General features: G+C 32.1%; 1 pseudogene; it reads left to right on the forward strand.

The window, feature by feature from the left end:
* The first annotated feature begins 1,541 nt into the window (after positions 1 to 1,541).
* LOC117692461 (toll-like receptor 7) lies at positions 1,542 to 6,919 on the forward strand (annotated as a pseudogene).
* Positions 6,920 to 17,031: the final 10,112 nt, after the last annotated feature.

Genomic DNA, 17,031 nt, shown 5'->3' on the forward strand with positions numbered 1-17,031 from the left:
TAATTTTTTGATCGGTCCACAATTAGTAGATGATTTGTAATTAGAATCGATTTAATGAAATTAAAAGGTATTTACATTGGAAATGATAATAATCAATGCTACTGACTTAATTAGTTCCACTCATTTTTGAATATGGAAAAACTTTCTGAGACCTGAAAAAAAATAAAAATAACTTTATTTGGAAAAGCATAGATTGTAATTCATCAGCTTTATCTAAAATAATTTATATAAATATACCTGAATGTATTAGACAACTAAAAAGTAGCATATTTTATTTCATTTTGAATAAAGGAGACAGTATAAAAAGAGATACTGTGATTGGAAGACAAGAATATGGCGGTATGGGAGTTAATGATATTGAAAAGTTTAGGGCCTTAAAGGGGCAGGATCACGATTTTGGTAAAATTTTATTTTTCTGTTTTTAATATTCACAATGCTTAATGAATGATTTCTAATGATCAAATGAAATTTGGGAGCCAGTCGTTGGATTTTAGGCAAGATACAGGGCTCGCCATTCTTCGTCATTTAAACAAGGTTCGTGCCCTGTTTTTGTTAACATGGGTTAAATATACCAGTAAAAATCATTTTCAAACTGATTTGTCTATCCTCTTATTCATTCAAAGCATGAATTAACAGTTCCCCACGATTAACACATTAATTATGTGTTTAAAACTAGAATTTTCACTTCAACATTCAAAATGTAATCAAAAGTTTTGTTTACATAGCAAAGAATTGCAAGTTCTGTCACTCGTTTATAACTCAATAATTGACACCCACATTTTGGTTGCCTTTTTCAAAATGCCTTACTGAAGCATTGTAAATATTTAAATCCCAAAATAATTTTTGACCAAAATCGTGACCATGTCCCTTTAAAGCTGAATTGTGTAGAATCCTGATTGACAAAACATGCATAATTAACACTTTAGCTGATAGTTTTTAAGAGTTTAAACTGTAGATATCATTTATGTATTAACGAATCGGAGACAAAGAGCTCTAATTCTAAGAATCATTTCTAAACTCCCAACTTTTATAGAGAAGTATTGTGTAGTTTCAACGATTGCAAAAAAAAAAATTTGACAAGACTAAATTATCTGATGTGAATTTCGCTAAACAACCAATTCGGATTAATAACGGTATTGCATTGAAGCCATTTCCGAATGATAATATTTTTAAACATCCAAAGCTAAATCTTTTTTTCGTAAGAAAAAAAAACCCAAAAAGGAGCTGCAGCCGTGTATATATGAAATCATTACATTAGCTGTTAAAAATATCACCCATATATATTTACACATTTCTTTCAATGCAAGAACTTCTGCAATTTTAATTTTATTTGAACGGCGTTCCGATAAAATAAGTGTTTAAAAAAAACAAGAATATCTCTGATTTAATGGGCTGGAAAATTAATTTATAATTGGCAATAAAACCGATTTGAAGCCATCTGGTTCAAATATTATGCATGTATTGTTCTAAAAAAATATGCCTTGGAAAAATGAAACTTTTGTTCTTACTTTCGCAATTTATTTCGTTCAGTCTAAAAAAAGATGGGATTTGTCATCTGGAAAAAAAGTGAGTAACTGGCTTTTATAATACATCATGTGTTTGACTTGATCAAAATAAAAGATAATATCCTGAAATATTATTTTAATTTTTGTTTGATAAAAATTACATTTGATATGCTTTTCACATTCAATTGATAATTCAGACATTTTTTTCATTGAAGAAACGACAAATGTTGTTTGTTATATTACCAAGTGGGATATAGCTGCTTGCGTAAGTATCTTTAACTAAATCAAGTCAAGATAGATAGATAGATAGATAGATAGATAGATAGATAGATAGATAGATAGATAGATAGATAGATAGATAGATAGATAGATAGATAGATAGATAGAGTGGATTCATTAGATTTCGTGGGTCTCTATTATTATCCACTTATTAACAAATTAAATAACATAATATTTTCTTAAGATTGTATATGAGAATACACAAAAGTACGTCCCCACGAACCTGAGAAATTTAAGCAACCCCCGACAATTGTTCCCCATGAATTTAAACTATTCCAGTAGCTAGTTTTCTCTCCTTCTTTACATGTACAGCCTGTAGCGGAAGTATTGGTCATCTTTGTTCCTTGTCATTCCTTAGAGGATACTCTGGGAATCAGTGCAGTAAACAGTGTCTCTGTGATGATTGTGATAGTCAGACCTGTGTGTGTAGCGGTAAGAATCTGATAACAAACTAAACACGAACATTCTCAGAGTCATGTGATCGTATAATCGAAGGTTGGTTCACGAGGTATCTCGGAAATTTCACTATTTGAATTTTGTATGTTTTTATGTTGAAAATTGGATTTTTATTGATAAGGAAATGCAAACTTCACTTGATAAACCGAGAGTAGTTCAAATTACATCTATCACAAAATAAAATCATTATGTTACATATGTAAACATATTTACAATGTTAAAATATCAAGCTGAAGGAAAATGTATAACACAATTCTTGAAGCCAAACCTTTGATACATTTCCCTGCGGTCCTGTGATTAGGTAGGACAATCAAACTATGCAAAGAGTGAAATACGGTATTTAGATTCTTGGAAAACAGTTTAACTGATGCTTATGTTATTCAGGACAGAGGAAAAAATTATTATAATTTTTGTAAAATCAATTAGTAGTGGTAGAAATTCGTAAAATATGTTAAAACTGATGATTTCTCATGTATCAAAAACGATAAACACATCCGAATTAATGTTTTAACCGTAACTGTTCTGATAGGGAAAAAGAAACATCGGAGGAGGTGATGTAAAACATTTGATGATGCAATGAGAAAAAAAGTACTAGTATTCGATTCTTTTTCCTAATCTCCTTTTCTGTTTTTTTATGTGATATGATAAATGAAACATAAGTATGGCAATATTAAAGGGTACCTGCAGTGCCGGTCAATTTTTGATATAATGGAGATCTATGTGTAAAAACATCATCCTGAAAATTTTACAGCGATCGCATAAGTAGTTTTCAAGATATTTGGGGAAAACCCGATTTCACACCTGAACGAGTTTTGAATCAAGCCGATTTGGCGCGAGATGAACTGTGACGTCACGGGGTCAACGCCGCTGTATGAGAAACAGGAATATCGTATGAAAACTGTTCGTTTTCTTGCATTGTTTTATCGATATATGAACATTTTTTTCTGGTATTTTATTTCCTTATCAACCCTGGATGACTAATTATACTGTCGTTTGAGTTTAAACCGTATTTTATAGAACAAAAATGCCGAATTCGGACAATTGTTTGCTTCATGAATTTCGTCAAATGTGTAACACATTTTACATATAAATGTACACCATATGTAGCAAAATGACAATTAATCAACGCATTATTGTTATAAGAAACATATTTTGTTAATATTGTCATTCTTTCGAATGATTTCTCAGTGACATTATTAACTGATTAATAATATTGATAATACATAATGATATTTCGTAAAAGGTAACTCGGGGTCTATTCCTCGTATAAGGCATAACATTACAAATGATGTCGCCCGATTATTCAATAATATTGATGTCGGACCAATAACAATCAAAATAGTATGCATTCTTTAACAAATAAACACGGGATTATAAACGGATCAAGGCGAAAGTCCAAGATGGCTGCATGCATGATTAAGTTTGTCTCGTATTCTTTTATAAAAATACGATAATGGAATTTAATTTTACATTTATTTACATCCTTTGTCAAAATGTTCCAGTTTATTTAGATTTCATAATGATTCGTTGTCAGTATTACAATTTAAGCTAAACGGAGTTATAAAGCGTTTAATTGCTGACCATAGCGCTCGAAAGAAAGTTGCACTTTATTAAATAAGAAATTATAAATCCGAAATAATTATTTGATCACATAAAAAAGGTTTCAATTGCTGAATTGTAAATTTGGTCATTATTCAAGTGATAAGATAAGTAACAATAAAGACATTTACTTCGAACATTAGTTTTACAATTTAATAGTATCATGCATGCATGATTCTTTAATCAATGATTGACGGACTATACACATGTTGTAGCTGACGAATGCTTGATTTTACACAGTCTATTTTAGTTTTTTGTTTTATCTTTTAACAATTGAGTAGCTAATTATACACAAATCAATTCACCAGTCTAGAGGTGTGAAACCTTCTCTTTGTTCACCAGACTCGTGTACCTTGTGTATACATACCCCAGATACACGTGTGTCTGGAACAGTGGCTTCGTTAGTTTACCTGTTTACTTGTGTCATTATCTTGGATCACTAGTGTGTGAAAGGATATTATGTAATCAATAAAATGAATAATGAACATAAATTTGCCCATGTAAGCGTTTTAAGATATCGTATTCATCGGTAAAAAGGCGACGAGAATAACACATTTTAAAATCCTTTAAAAAGAAATCTGATTGTAATAAAATAATAACGGATACAAATTTCTAGATCTACAATACTTAAATTAACAAGATACGTCAAAACATCAGACCTATATCAATCAATTTGGCTGAAAAATCGAATTTAATTTGTATAGCTTTGTAAGGAAATTTCCCTCGTGTTGACCTCGTGACGTCACTTCCGCTGAAGCCTCGTTATCGCCTAATTCTGTTTTCTCTTGATTAAATTTCCCAAAGCAGGTAAAAATAGCCACTTTGAAGAGGCGTAACTCCGTTATTTTTGCACCGATTTCGATGCAGTTTTTTGCATTAAATTTTGGTAAATAAACTCTTTAACATATGTTTCACATCGGCTGGGCTGCAGGTACCCTTTAAGCTCCACACCCTCCCGCCCCGGAAATGGAGGGGACGTTGAGAAATCTTGTAGATATGATATCAAAAACACATGACAACATTCATGCTTATGTTTTTACAAATTGATGTTAATTTTTAAAATAATTCCAACACAATAAAACAGTATACCATTTTAATTCAAATATTTTAATCAAAAACGTTTATTGTTGAATAGAAAGTTTAATACTATATGTCGTCTTTTAAATAGTAGTGTTTATACCGAAAAATATTACATCGGTTATTTTTCCTTTAAAGTATCTTTAAAGTATCATTCATAATAAAAAATAGAAAGAGAGTACGGTGTTGGTGTATCCGTTCCGTTACGTAGGTTGACGTCACTATGGTTGAGTCAGATTGACAGAACTACTGAGTAGTAAATTATAATAAGATTTTATAGTATTTATATTAAATGACAATATATCGACAAACACTCAATAATATATCCTCCTGTTGAAAACAATGACAGATATACTGTTCTTGGGTTGTCAATCTTAATTACCATGATTCGATTTTTTTCTTCCTGGACACCACTCCGTGACGGACACAATAACCAAGCTACAGAACCAAGGAATCAGAAGGGACGGTAAGGCAGTGTCACATTGCCCGGACATCGCTGTCTGTTGTTACAGAAATCTCAGGAATATATCACGTGGTTTCCCAATCTCGATTCGGTGTTTCGTTCTGTAGAAAAACTACTCTTGGAGAGTTTAGTTCTAGAACCATTGACATTACTAGAGGTGTTGGATCTGTCCAGCAATATGTAATACAACGCCATGTTAGATGAATGAACTGAGAAACTAGGGTACTCGACCCTTAAGGTTTTGAACTTGTCGAGAATGTGGTTGTATGCTTTAGACGCAATGTATAATTTTTTGGAAAACAAATGGTTCTCAAATTTGACAGACCTTGTTATGCAACAAAGTCAAGTTCGAAAAGGGGAAATGAAGAGTTTTAAAAATCTTCTAAAACTGCAAACACCTGATTTGAGCCAAAACTCTATATGGATTGCCGACTCTAAAAATCTTTCATCGAACTTCCTTACAGAGTGCCCGAGACCTTGCTATTGTTCAAATAATCTTTACTATACAGCACTAGAGTCCTACTTCTCTGCAGAAATCTCGACGGTTCCATATCTCGGAGACCTTTTTACTCGCAGATTACGAACACTGCTTAACAGAATTGGTCAAACTATATCTTTCTCTTTATCCTGTAAATACTACTCTGCCAATTGCTTTAATATATTTTAAAGATTTGACATATTAATATATTAATAACTGATCTGTCTCTTGTAAATATACCAAGGATGCTTTCAAAGCTGACTGATTTCTGAACAAATCTTCCATCGTTATCGTCTATTGATATGAGCTTTAATTCAATTCAGTCTCTGCTGCTGAAGCCTTTCAATTCCTGGGCAAATTAAAGTATATCTCTTTTAATAGTAATGCACTTACATTCGTAATACTTGAATCTTTATCAAGGGTTCTCTGGGATACGAGTGATGTTTTAATTGATCTCTCATCTAACCCCATCCATTGTGTCTATAGTTTGGAGTGGTTCAAGATATATTATGAGAACAATATTAATTGAACATCCGGCAACGCCGGTCAGCTCACATGTAACACGCCCACACAATGGCGGGGGTGGGGTCCCTTGTCGACTTTTACTCAACGAACTGCTGTGAGCTGAATAAATACGTCGTGATGGATCTTATTATGGTCGGTGTGTTATGCTTAGTCGCAATCTTCTTTGCCGAACTCATGAGAAACAGATGGGATATAAAGTACTACAAACATGCATGCAAGTACAACAATCTTACTTCTCCGCTGGGAGACTTGCGCGACAACTTTCTCTATGACTTTGTAGCATACACCACGCGTGACCAGAAATGGCTCATGGCAAAACTAGTCGATCACGTAGAAAGGAAAAATAACAACAAATTCTGTTTGCACGACAGAGTTATCATTCCGGGTGGGGTGCATGTCGAAGATGTTCTTGAAAGTATAAAAATCAATCCCAGGTTCTACTTTTTAAAAACTATTAGTATGTTGATAGCGAGCGCAGCTCGCCGGCGCGCAGCGCCGGCGCGAAGCGAGCTCTACCGGCAAGGCGTATGTGAATAGAAAAATTCGGACTATTTGCACATTCATTCAACGGATTTTTTTGGCGTCAGTAAATCGGACCAGTAATGCCTTGTTTTAATCGTCCCAGTAGTTCCCTGTAATTATGGTTTCCTATTTCACACTCTCACGAGAACAAGATAAAAGACTATGTACATGCATTGTAAATATACTGTTGACACAACGCAAAATCCATTACATAAGACTAACGGAGTTATCGTCCTTTCGAGTGACGTCACAATGGATTTCTTACACATTGATCCGACAGAATTTTTCGGAGTCAGTAAATTTCGACCCACAATGCAATTCCTCAATGTCGGTCGATCTCACTAGACTGGATACCATCTCGCGAGAATCAAAGTAGAACTTTTGAGAAACAGATAAATTATGTAATTTCAAGAACATAATGCTTTTAAGTAAACAAAACAGTATATTTCGCGTAGTTTTTTTTTTAAAGAGACAGACGACACTTGACTGACGTGAACTTTGACGTCACAATAAGTAGAAATTACTCTAAGTAGTAATTGTAAACCTACTGAAATATAAATACCAAAATCTTCTCAAAATCTTGCAGAGCTAACGAATGGGGACACTTCTTCAAAGATAAGAAACAGCTGTAACTTGCTCTCATTTGGATAAATGCTCACATTTATTTTATTCACTATATTTACTGTAATTTCCAGGAATGTTTTTTAAAAGGGGGCGTGGCAACATCATTCAAAAAATCTTCGCAAGCAAAAAGAAAAAGAAATTCTCAAATCAGGAAAATTCTAATCCGGGTGAAGAATTGGGAGTGCGTAGTATCCTTAAGCTCTTTAGCTGCTCAATAGTGGCTTTATTTTCACTTCCATTTATAACATGCTACCGGGGGATCCATTTTCCTTATATGATCAGCAAATATTTTTATACGTAAATTTGATTTTTTTTAAACGGGAGACTCTGTGATAAGTCAACTGTTTTTATGTAAGTTTAAGAAAAATGTCTGCTGCAAAAAAAGAGAAAATAAACTGTAATGTACATTATGTTAAAATCATTATTATTCAACACATTTTATTCGAGATAAATTTTTTATATAAATAGATAACAAAATCTTATGAATTATGAATAATGAAAATTTACTGAAAAAAAATAGGCATGTTTATTTTATTCTGCATTCAAATTCATTTACTTTACGTCGCTACTTTTATTTTTATTGTTTTATCATAATTCAATCATTATTTTATCACATGCTGCGCTCGCCCCAACGGTCGCACCGTAATACATATTAAATAATGCAATTTTTATGTTTGAAAAAAAAAATTCTGCATGGTTTACAGGCAAATGTTACCTTAACGTATTATTATTTAATGAGATGCGTGAAAGTAAAACATAGAATTTGTTTATACCGCCTTATTGTGTAAATTGGTTATATATTGTATGAATTCATATGTTCCTTAAAATGAAGATGAAATATAGAACGTGTAATTATTGTTCCATTATACAAATATCTAGCTGTCTGTATTCATTTGGAATTTCTTAGCGTAGCATAATCACTTACCTGTGTAAAATGTACTGGATAAATAATGGATCGCAGATGTTTTCTGAATGGTTCCTTTAGTACCTTGAAAAACATATCTAACATATAGTTGTTCAAACAAATATATCAGTTTATATAATGAATATGTTAAAAGTTGATTTTACCTTTAAAATGATAATGTAAAACCTATTCATTGAAACAGTAATTATAACTTTAGTATGAATTACTTTTAACTATGATGCAGGCAATAGTTACTTTATCATATACTAGTACTTGCAGTCGACTGAACATCCGTGGACGCGGTGGCAGTCCTCCTTGGAACAGTTACACACACTCTTACACAGAGCTCCGTATGATGGATAACCACACGGTAAACTGCAGTTGTCAGCATTTAATTTGCTAGAGAACCCTGGAGGACATTCTGTAAATAAATAACTGGCTTTGGTGCATAGACATTAAGATTTTATCCCCACATGCACTTTTATTTCGTATTTTTCTTACTACATATACGATACATTTTCCAATAAAGCAATAAAAATATGGAGCAGGGACATTTTGTTAGTAATATCAGTGTATTTTTTTCGTTGTAGCTGCACTTCATCATTGTGCGTTTATGATAAACTAAAATTTATTACTTTTCTGAATACTTTCTACCGATTTATTGTTGCAATATTCTACAAAAATAAAGAGAAATATTTATAGTGTCCATTTTGTTGTTTTGAGATGATCTCTATTCAAAATTGACGGTACATTTTTTTGTTTCTTACATATGATATAGAATATACATTACAGGTTACATATTTAAATTTTAACGAAAGTATTGTAGCATTTTAATAATCTGTTTTTCCAAGGCAGAAATTGCAGTAATTTTCTTTTGTATGATTTACGCATAGAAACTAAAGTAGGACTTATTTATTTCTTTCCGGGTCTTCTGTACAAGAATATTAATAAATTAACGCTATGCCAGATATTTTTGTAGTTCTAATTATTTTGGTGTTTTAAATTATTATTTATTTATTTATCTATCTATTTATTTATTTATTTATTTACTTATTTATTTATTTACTTATTTATTTATTTACTTATTTATTTATTTATTTATTTGATTTTTTAATTTATATTGTTTGGCATTTGAGGGACAGTATATGTAAAGAGCAAAATAAATTTAACAAATCCACATGTTTTACACGTTTCCTGGGACTTGAGGCACTGATGTAGTGAATACCGATTTTTGAGAGAGCACAATGTATGAATTGTCTGCTATAATGGTATATATGACTTTTTTATTGTGGATTATAATTCAACATTTTGCAATTACATTATGAGATATGTTAATAATAGTAGTTTCTGGTTTTATTCTCTAGTAAAATAAACATTTTAACTACTTAAAACTTTTAGCGTAAGAGATATCAGAAATGATCCCATGGAACTCACTTGATGAATATAGTAATGATAAAATCCTACTGCTTGTTTAGATGAATTTTAAAAAATTGTACGTTTGAAACTTTTTGACTCGGACAATAAATTTTTTGCATCAATGATTTTCCACAAATGCGCATTTAATGCACTCAATCTTTTGTCAGGAAGATAACGTTCACCATGTTTCAGTCTTAATTTTGTCATGCACACACACTCTTCTGTAAATTAAATAACAATCACCCCGTCTAAGGTTAATCGATATCCGGGCTCATTTGATTTGTATTGATGATTGGTATTGTTACAGACTACATAGACACATTGAGTGATTATCAATAAATAAACTGAGTTTATAAAGGTTAATACATATTTAATTATTTATATAGATATCATAAAAGTAGTTAATTTGAGAGGGTACTAAGATATTTTTTAAAACAACTCACGCAACAATTTGACTACGATAACGGGATGATCTAGGCTACAAGTGTAAACAATGTATTCCGCCGCTCAGCAACTTTACATATCAAACTTGTAGTATTTAAAACATTATAGAGAAAAAGATAAATGGTATCATTTCATGATTAAATATATCTGATGTAAACATAAAATGACTTAATGTCATGCTATGCATTCTACGTTCTCTTTTAAGCTGGAACTACATTTTTGTGCGGAGAACGATTTCAATGGTTGTTCAGTCAAAGTCCGGTATCGTGCACTGAAACTAGAGTCTACGAAATGAGCCTGGCTAATAGAAACCTTTCTTTTTATATCCTCGGCAAAAAAAAAAGCTATACCTTCACATTCATTGTACTTGGGAAAATTATATGAACAGCAAAATGGTCTTCCATCAGTTCTAAAATTAACACGCGCAGTATAAAAGGACGATATCTAAATATTCATTGAAATTATATTTTGAATGTATTTAACTTTAAAATGCACCATGTTTGGCATAAAACACTAGAAATAAATGCATTGGCATTAATCACTATTATACTATCAAAGCATTACATATGTTTGTTAAAGTACCAAACGTGTTCACAGGAAGTCCCACGAAATTAATCCTTAGCGATTAAATAAGAAATGTTTTGAAATACTAAATTGTGATGATTAATTTGATTCGATTACTATAAAGATAAATCAGGGCATTTTCATGAACTTAGATTAACTCTTTATCATAAGTTTCATTTCTTTTCAATTATGTCAATTGTGCACAAAATGATTTGAAAACAGCATTTGGATTTTGATGGAAAATTGACTGTAACTAAGCAATGGTTTCTGAGAAACTTAATTTGGAAACATTTTTTCTAAAAACTAATGATAAGCCATATCAGTAGTTTGAGTTGAAGTTTGAATAGAGTCAGTTTTAAAATTCTGTCATGAGCACTGTTCAAACCTTTGATGAACATCACAGTTTGCTAACCTATACGATCTATATAACAAAGCAAAACCAACCAGCGGATTTCTAGCAACAACCAAAGGAGCCAATTCAAGATGAGTATCAGAGTAAAAAGGAACATTCATTTTAAAACATGACCGTAAAGTTAACTTTTTCCTGAACTCAATCGCAAATTATTTTTTTAATCATATGCATGATAAATTGGAAAGATGAAGAGTAAAGTAACCTACCCAGGTGGCCCGCAAATAGATTGACATTTTCCCAAACTAAGTAATGCCAACAATGCAACACAGTTTTAGGATTTATGAACATAGGCCATATTCTACTATCATGGTGATTTAAGTTAGCATTTTACAATTTTAAATGCATGAAATTTCCTAACAGGAAACCAGTGATTTGTGATAATAAGCAATTTATTTTTGCAAATTTTCGGAATGCAAACATACACACTTTTACGAGTGTTGGTTAGCTACACGAATCAACACAAAATAAACATATCTGGTATCGGGAATATATGTTGTTCCGCTAAATCGGACGATTAATTATAAAATAATTTATCATCACATAAATTTTGTATGCAATATCTTTAAAGAAAAATAATCAAATAAATAACATGTTTAAGTTTTGCATATCAGAGAAAAATATTGCCACGCCTATCAGATATTTTATCGATCAAGCCGGAATTAAGAACGAGGAAATGTTTAAAACCTTTGGGAGGAAGTTTTCATGTCGTTAATTGTGAGATCACTTGAACTATATATATATATATATATATATATATATATATATATATATATATATATATATATATATATATATATATATATATATATATATATATATATATATATATATATATATATATATATATATATATATATATAATATGACATGATCATACTTATTTTTTGACAAGGTAGAATATCGCCCTTTTTGGTCCGACAGTGTAAAATGCAGATGAACACCGACTGATTAGTCAGAAATGCAGATATATTCAACACAATGTGACGATTGTGACACAATGTAGAATTGTATTTTGATAGTGCACACGTATGTACTACTTTTGACATGTTCCCTTTATTTACCGATTGTATTTTACAGCGAGATGTCATAATTTGTTCTATTATTACTTACTGCAACAGATGAACGTGATTATTTGATTTTATTTCAATCTTCCAGGTCTTTTATTTTTGTTGGCAAACTCTACTTTAAATGTTTTCATGATTTTTCCAAGCAAGTACTTTTCGTTTCTACATACCGCCATTAGTGTTATGGAATTTCAAAATATCACGCTCGATGTAAATCATAACTTTTGTGCACTAGATTTTATAGCGATTTCTGTATAAAACTGTATTGCTATGATTTTATTTGTCACATATTGTGTAAACACCCAATTTAATTGTTGAATTATATTTTATACATTAGTCGATGTTATTGCCGGCGGCTGCTGGTGCTTCCGGTGATCCGCCGTTGATCCCTAGGGAAGTGCGTGGGTCGCCGGGGGGACTCCGTATGTGTATAAAAAGGAGAGATCAATCTTTTCAGAAGACTCAGGGTTTTGCAATTGAGGTTAGAGGGGTTTTTTTTTACTAATTCGATTATTTTGGTAAAATTAGGGGATTTGAGAAATTTATTTTATTATTTCATCGTAGTATCACGGGTTAATCTCGTTCATTTACATTTTACTGTGTTTTTCCATTAAATTCTGTGATCTTCAAATGCAACAAGTAGTCAAAGGTCAAATTGACGAGTTTAATTATGACGTCACAAACGTTGAACGCTGTAAACACGCAACGTCACAAGCGAAAATCAGTTCACGCGCGTTACTCAATTTGTATGCACACACCACTGCAGTTATGAGAGTGTATACTTAAAAAAATCATGATTCAATGCTATATTACACGATATTAATTAATATTTAGGGAGTTTGTATTGGATTAATTTCAATACAGGCGACATAGCTCGTTTTATTTACGGTTAGACAAAGGATGAATCTCTGAAGTCTTACCGATTAAATAATAAGTAATCGTTATTAGTTCTTTGGAATTTTATTATTCTAAATAAGTGAATTATCGATATTTGATAATACTGTTTACAGTAGGGATAATTTGTAAGTAACATTATTTTTAGATTTATAAATTATAGTAAGTAATTGGCAAAGTTTTGCGTTAACAGTTAAGTGAGATATAGTCTGGTAATTCTAGATTATTTCTCGATTTTTAGCAATAATTAGTTGTACACTAATCGAGTCATTCTCGTTTAGTGCGCCCCCCCCCCCTTTATTAAATTAACGTACACACGAAGGTTGTGCTGTAGTCTCACTGTTCGATTCGGGTAATTCCCGATTGTCAGTGAATTAATTGTATATGTACTTGTTATTTTTGATCAGTTATACGTCTTGTTACTTGTTATTTCTTTGTTGAATAAATTTACGTAAACTTTAAATAAGTCTTATATCTATTACCGTCGGTAATAACTTATATACGAGTCCAAACACAGCCAATTCTTGTGTTTTATCAAAAGAGGCAATATTTACAAGGAATTCGTAATTTGGTTGAAATAAATTCACGGGTTATTCTCGTGCAGGATCACGAATATATACTTGTGCAATAGCAAGCACTCAGGTCCGTTACAACACTAAGAGAATGATGAGTCGAGGTGTACATATGTGTCCAATAATAAAGACAGTAACTTACTTGTTCATAGAATTAGTTGAATATTGCACTGTTCATCAACCATCATTATATTGTGTCTACAAACAATTCAGTTTATGATTGTCATATAATCATCAAATGTTCTTAGGATTACTTCATACACATACTTAATTCTACTCAATGAGAACTGTGACATTGCATGAATCACTTAAAAATATAGAAACAGATTAAGTTGTCGGGAAATACCATTTTTAAGGTATTGCTTTGACTTTGGTTGTTTATTCTCAACAATCTAAGATGCTAAACGTTATTTCCTAATTTCACGCGAGTACCTAATTCCGCCATTCTGCTGTCACGATAATATAAAATCACGAGTAACATTTTTTGTTTAAATTTTCTATAGTTCATAACTGTTTAAAAAAGAAACTTTAAATTCCGTGAGGGTTGCCTCTCGCAATTTTTTGTGGATATTAGTTTCTCGGTTGTAATTAAGAATCTGCAGTGAATGAAGCGTTTGTTGTGTGGTCGCCTTCATTTACGCCAACAAAAAGACAGTTTCTGTATACTGCTTAACCTTAATTTTAAGATTACAGCATTTTTTACTTTATATTAAATGTGCATTTTATTTTTTAAATCATTCTATCTAAATTCGTTGCCTATCGACTTCCTTTATAGTAAAGAACAAAGGACATGCATACACCAGTCAAAATTATTTAAGTCTATAAAGTTATAAAACAAATTAATTAAACATATTAAGCTAAGTATTAAGTTCATATGAAAAATAAACTACGGTAAAATATAAGTATTTTTAAAATAATAATGATTATTTTATGCAATATACAAATAATCAAACTTAATTGACGGAATATAGGAAAAAAACATATTTAACGGTGATACATAGAATTGTACAAGTTATCACAAGGGGAAAAAACTCCGTACTAATTGCCAAAAATATGCACAGGAAGTAAAGGTAATTCTTGGTACAAGCTATCAAATTCCTCTACTTCCTCTTCCTTTTTCCCTTTATTGAAAACTACCTCTGAAAAACCCTCCCCTCCAGCCCTGACTTTAAATTAGTTAATCTAAATGTTAATTATTTTAATTTTTTCTACCAAAATTTGCCTAAACCTTTTCACTTAAGCTCAGTAATCTGCGCCCGGTCTTTCATATCTTTCAGATTCATCAGAACCTTACTGGAAGATGTCCGGACAACATGCCTTTCTCTAATCCGTCATTGTAAAGAGACTTGACACCAGCAGTGCTAGCACATTATATACAAAAGTCTAGCTTGACATCTCAGAGCGAGCGGCCATGCAAACCAGCTGTGATAGTATATTCATCAACAAAATACTCATAAGTCACTACTAATTTCAAATATTAGGAAACCTGTCACACTGCCCTCTGTGGCGGTTCTGGGGGACCTAATGGGAGGTCTTTTCGGGACATGTCTGGCCTGTGTGTTTTCCCCAATCTGTCAATTAGGCGGAGGGCCGGTGTATATGTGTTGGGAAATTGGCATCCCATGTGCTAATGATTTGGGTTCACAAGTCGTCCGCCATACTTGGGACCTTCTCCACCTTCTAACAAAGAGGGGGGAGGAGGCTCACCGGGTGTACTAAAGGTTAGCAAGTACGAGTATATACCAGGGAGCAATCACCGGAAAACCGGGTAAACAGTTATGTCTTGAGTCATCCCCGTCCACATGTCATTTATCAAGCATGGGACATCTCTGGCACTTGTGATCAACACAAGGCCCCCGGCTTGCCCGTTATGCACCTTTTGCGTGTTGGTATTTCGGTGGACCCCCAGACCTTCCATATCAGAGCAAGGACAGTGTGGCCTTTCTCCAACACCCATGGACTTTGTGGTTAACATGTTTTTGCTTTTGTCATATAGACATTGACATTTATCTGTATATTGATTCTGTGCTGGCAGATAATAAATTGTGAACTGTTGCCTAGCTTGTTCTGTGTTCAATAAAAGCAAACTAGCAAAGCTGTGGGAGCGTGTTCTGATGGACACTGGCGGAACTCCATAAATATCATGATCGCAGATAGTCATGCAAAGATCAGGGGTATCGTGTATCATGACTGTTCAATTAAGCATACTTATATATTTTACATAAGAATTCATATTCATAAAGATGATAGGACAGAACAGTCTGAATGCATTCTTTTAAGTTCAAAGGTGCCAAGAGATTTTTTTTCATCGCTAGCAAATCTATTTCTATATTCATTTGAAGCAGAATTTATTCAAAGACTTATACGTGAGAAAAAAAATTGCTCCCTGTAGCCTTTAAATCAACAATTTGGTTAAATCGACGACGTATTATCAATTAAAAATTGTTATTTCCATTCCTACGTCGACTCGATATACATGTATCCCAATGAACGTGAAATTAAAGATATCACAGAGTCTGAGTCATTTATTTGATACTTAGATATTTTACTAGAAAACGGTAACCTAACAACAAAACCTTATGAAAAATTCAATTTTCAATCGTCAACTTTCCTTACTTTTATACCTTCATCACATGCATATGGAGTTAATTGGATAGCAAGGACATGCTCTGCGTATAAACAATTTCTGAAACAAGGCAAGTTACTGACAAACAAGTTGATAAAACAGGACTATCAACACTCTTTCGAGCTGAAAGTCGAAAAGAAGTCTACAGTTTCAAATGTAGCAATAAGGGAACCATCAAGATTTTTTTCTTCGAGAAATCGGAGCCGGAATCTTTACAAGTTAAACGTAATTTGTTGAAATTTTGACCTTTTAAAGGATACCAAATTTATCATATATAGTTATTTTGTTGTATGTATCAACTTTTTAAAAAGTTTGTATAAAAATTTTAGAGATTCTAAATAACAGAAATATTTGCTTTGTTCAAAAGTGAAAGTTTGTTTGCACATGTTTTACATGCGTTTCATTGAAGAAAAAAAAATTAGTTTCGTTAAATTTTTATTTCATAATAAAGTAATCATTTTAAAATACAGATTTTAAATAATAGTATATTATGCTGACATTGCCTTTAGGAAACCCTTTTAAAGCATGACCGATTTAACTTCCAAAATTTATCTTAACGTTACGTTTGCTAATTTACAATTCAAGATGAAGTTGTGTAAGCGTGAAA

The sequence above is a fragment of the Magallana gigas genome, chromosome 3 (genome assembly GCF_963853765.1).
Source record: "Magallana gigas chromosome 3, xbMagGiga1.1, whole genome shotgun sequence".
Taxonomy (NCBI): Eukaryota; Metazoa; Mollusca; class Bivalvia; order Ostreida; family Ostreidae; genus Magallana; species Magallana gigas.